The sequence below is a fragment of the Aptenodytes forsteri genome, unplaced genomic scaffold, assembly GCF_000699145.1.
Source record: "Aptenodytes forsteri isolate BGI_AS27 unplaced genomic scaffold, ASM69914v1 Scaffold54, whole genome shotgun sequence".
Taxonomy (NCBI): Eukaryota; Metazoa; Chordata; class Aves; order Sphenisciformes; family Spheniscidae; genus Aptenodytes; species Aptenodytes forsteri.
Window position 1 is genome coordinate 18927657 of NW_008796044.1, and position 4541 is coordinate 18932197.

Here is a 4541-nt window from a genome sequence, read left to right on the forward strand (position 1 = left end):
TATTTTCCCTTCCTTTTCTGTCCTATTAAACTGTCTTTATCTCAGCCCATGAGTTTTACTGTATTCCCACCCCCCCCGCCAATTCTCTCCTCCATCCCACTGGTGGGGGGGAGTGAGTGAACGGCTGTGTGGTGTTTAGCTGCCTGCCGGGTTAAGCCACAACAGGTATCGATTGTTCCAGCTTCGCAGGACAAGTTCACACTCGTCTGTAGCAGTGTGTAGTCTGATACAAGCCTGTGGGTTCAAGGGAAAGCAAGACATTGCAGCTGCACAACTGCTTCCTTCCTGCATGACTTGGAAAGGGCATTATATGAACAGCCCGTCTCACCATGCCTGGAGGTACAACCTAGTAAGGCACCAAACACTCCCTGGCAAACACCGTCCCTTTCTTGGGGGACCAGCTCTGGCTGCACCTGTGGTTATCTGGACAGGGGATCTGGCTTTGCACAAGGCCTTGAAATGGCTCCAAGATGGGAAGGGTAAAGACACTCGTAAAATTAGTACATGGGTTACACAGTGCTGATATCACAATAACGCTACCAAGCGAGGACCGAACATTGTTTTAGCTGTAATGTTACAAAACACACCATAATTACACCGGTGTTAATAATGCGATAATTTGAACCAGACTGAGAATAAAAGTATTATTCAAACAACTTTGGAAATGTTGGAGGAAGGGAAAAAGGAGGGGAGGAAGAAGTCTGCTGAAGTAGGCTTTGCTATGGCAGAACCTGTAAGAGAGAAAGGAAGTCCCTTACAGAAGGGTGACTGAAACCACCGATTTTTGTTTGAGTTTAATCCTCAGATGCTGGTGTGAGTGCATGTGAGGTCTCTGTCCGCCTGTATGTGCTGGGTCTGTTGAAGTGTCAGAGACCCCCAGGATTGTTTGTATAGCGGATTGCTTTGTTGAACGGCGTCCATGAAATTCTAAAGGCCTTGTCAGCGTTGGATATGTCAGTTCTTGGTCAAAATGTTATCTGATGTACAACGACTGTTATCTAAATCAGTGGAACATCATTCGCCCTTACTGTCAGTTTTTGAAAACCTAGAGCCTTGTGCAATGAATTTGCTTTGGATTTGGTGTTTGACAGAAGGAGCACACAGTTTTATTTGCAGAAGCTGTGCCCACACTCTGTATGTTACATGACGGGAAAAAAATGTTGTCGCATGTTTTCTGTTTGAATTGTCTGCCTTGCACCTTGCCCGTGCTCACGTGCTGAGCAGCTGTGAAAGCCGTTCTTCCCCCTTGCCTTTTTTTGATGAAAATACATTATGCACTTGAGTTATGAATAAAAGATGAAGGGAAAATCTGTATAATGCTTTACTATGTACTTGTTAATAAACCCTACTTTATGGCACTCGTGCTCTTTTGCTAGCAGATCCTTTTCTTCAGGAGATTCTGCCATTTAATGTTTCTCTATGCTTTTTCTTCAAAGTGAAAAATTTGTTAGGGCTTCTTATTCACACATACTGCTGGATTTCAGCAGATGAGATTTTCACTGTATGTAATTCACACTGCTGGATCAGTGGATAACGTGTTATTTTAGCTCAGTATCATATTTTTTCTTGCCTGGCTCACTTCTTGGGAACTCAGTTTCTAGAGCTACCTGAGCGATGTGAAGACCATTCCACTCTAGGAATGATGTACGCCTTTCAGGAAAGTGTCTGGGTTAAAGGTCTGTAACTCTGCAAGAGCCTGGAATTTATTCCTGCCAGGGCGCTGTTACCGTTCTTTGCAATGGATTGAGATTGGATTGGAAGTCGTGTCTGGAAGCACTAGCATCTGCCTACAGGACACGGTGTCTGGTCCTCACTGAAACCACTGTCCCTTTACGTTGCCCTGACAATAAGCCAGAATTGGGCCCAGTGCATCTGCTGGGGCCAGACATTTCTTTTTCTCTTTGCCATGCCACCCTCCTCAGAAACGGCACTCTTCTCTTCGGCTTGGTGGAGTTTTGCCCTGGCGAAATGTTGCATTGGCTCAGTATTTAGACACGAGACTGCTGAGGAGCACTGAATGTTACAGGATATGTGGCTGAAGGATCCTTAGGTGGCACCTTGAACTCATTTCTGAATCAAAGCATAAGCCTAGAACTGCAAGTACTGTTTTTCTTTCTTCCTTTTTTTATTTTAACTATTGTGTGTAAAAATCACCCAGAGTGATGAAAGTTCCCATGTGGCTTTTTAGCTGAAATCTTCTGTCCAAAATCCAACTTAGATATTTTTTTTTCTTCCCAGAATTGCTCCTTCCATTTCTGCTGGAAACTATTGCTACTTCTCTGAGCGCCTTGAAGTTCTGCACAGTGTTGCTAAATGCTGATAAACAGCTTCCACATTTCTCATTACGCGTGGGCGACTTGATTCATATTTATAGCTTGTGTATTCACACTGCAAGATGTAAGGTGATATGTATACATACCATTGCTACTACAGACCTAGCTGAATACTACCCTTTCTAACATTCATTGCTGCTTCTTTTAAGACACCTACCTTTTTTTAGCACCCACAGAATTTGATGAAGTCAGTTGTCCCATGATTTCCTGAAAGCATGAATGCTAATTTAGCACTTTGTCATAAGGAATGACCTCAAACCCGTGAATGATGTCACATCATTAGTATATCAGGTTTAAGCATCCCTCTGCTGTGACTTTTGGAACATAGACTTTAAGCTCAGGCTAAATTTTCCCCTAGCTATATTGAAGGTTATGTAGGCATCTGCTAAAAGCGGAACATGCTTCATCCTCCTCCCTTTGATAGATGCTGCTTTTCTTTTCCACCAGAACGGTGGCTGCTCTTCAAATGAGCTGCGTCGGTTTTGCAGCTGAATAGGTAAGAACCTTAGCCTGGTCCTGACACATATTTTATGTTTAGGCCACCAGTGTATTTGGCCCAGATTTTCAAGTTTCACTCTCCTCAGGCTGCGTTTTGGTGGATTTGGCCAATGGCTTGTATTTAGCAGGGAAGCATTATGCGATGCTTTTACTGCTGAAGTCGTTTCATCAAAGGAAATTATATTATGTCACAGTAAAATGGTTGGAACGTCCTGTGTAAAGAAATGAAAGCAGGAGTTGAATTTCTTTCATTTATTATTTGAAAAGTGCAGATGCATTTCTAAAGCCATTGTGATTAAAATTCTAAGGTTTTTGTTCAAGGGCAATTCTGATTATAATTTTTCAAAAAGTCTTAGAGCTTGAATGTCTCTGTATTCACTAATCACATGGTATCCATGTCAGAATGCTTCACAGAAGCTTGTCAGGAATCACAATTTTTTATAAGACTCTCTCGTCATTCCCAAAGCGCCTGCACATCAGACTTACTGTGTTGTCTCCGCTCGGCCCCCAAAACTTCTACCCAGGTGATCTTTATCCCCCTGCCTTGGCGGTTTGGATCTTAGTCATACTGTGTGATCACAAATGGCTTCGATGCTTATTTGAACAAGATCAATTTTTACTGGGCAGAGTGAATTGATTCTTCAAGCCCTGCCAATACGACATCACTGGCTTTATGAAAATTGATTTAGATATTATTACAGAATACTAACTAACTTTAATAACGAAAGTATTTGAAAAAGCTGATGCAATACTCCTTGCTTTGAACAGGGGCAGCACTAATGAGCTTAAATCCCAAAGGAAGCTATCAGTTCATCGGACTGGTCATGCAGACGTTAAAGCCCGTATGCATTGGCTGTACCAGACTCTTAAAAAAGTAATGAAGACATCCAAGTTAACATGTTCCCACATCACACCTTTAAGTCCTCCTCGTAAGGGTGGTGGAGCCCTTGGCAAGTGCTCTTCAGCTGGTCTACTGGAACTGCAAGTGAAGATGCACAATGCTTTGTCTTTTCTCTTTCCGAGGTACGACCAGCAGCCTCCGTAGTAGTACCGGATTCTGCTGGTTTGAAAATTAGAAATCGGACCCAGAAGTAAGAGACGGAACCTTGGCTCAGGAGCCCAGCAGTTGCTTCAGAATTAATGAATTGATTAAGGTAAAAATGGGGGGTTTGACTAACTGTTCAACTCTCAGGTTTGAATTTGAAAAGTCTGCAAGTATACAAATTAATGATTTTCTGCCTTAGCCTTGAAAATTGTACTTTTTACATTAGCGTGTTATGTTAACTGTTTTTTTTTTTTAATTATGGCCATGTTTTCAGAAGAATCTCGCTGAAGTATCTGCAACTTAAGTGCAGTCAGCAAAAAAAGTCTGCACATGGTAACTTCCTCACACAAAGATTTCACTCTGAAGCTTCCCCTCCACGTTTTGGTTAATGCTTGAGTAAAAGGCTTTATTTTATCACACGTTTATCATTCTGAGTAACCTATTTTTGCCCAGAACTGGCGTGTGCTAGACGCAAAGCCGGACTTTCCCGTTACCAGCTGTGAAATCGCTGGTGGGTGCACACCGTGGCCGCGATCCGGTGAGCTGTTTAAGCAGCTTCATGGCTTCATTTCAGCGGGTGTTTCGTGCGGTGCTTATTTAACCCGCGGCGTGCGCTTAACCTCCCGCTGAGCGGAGCGGGCGTCCGACTGCGCGGCCCGCGGCCC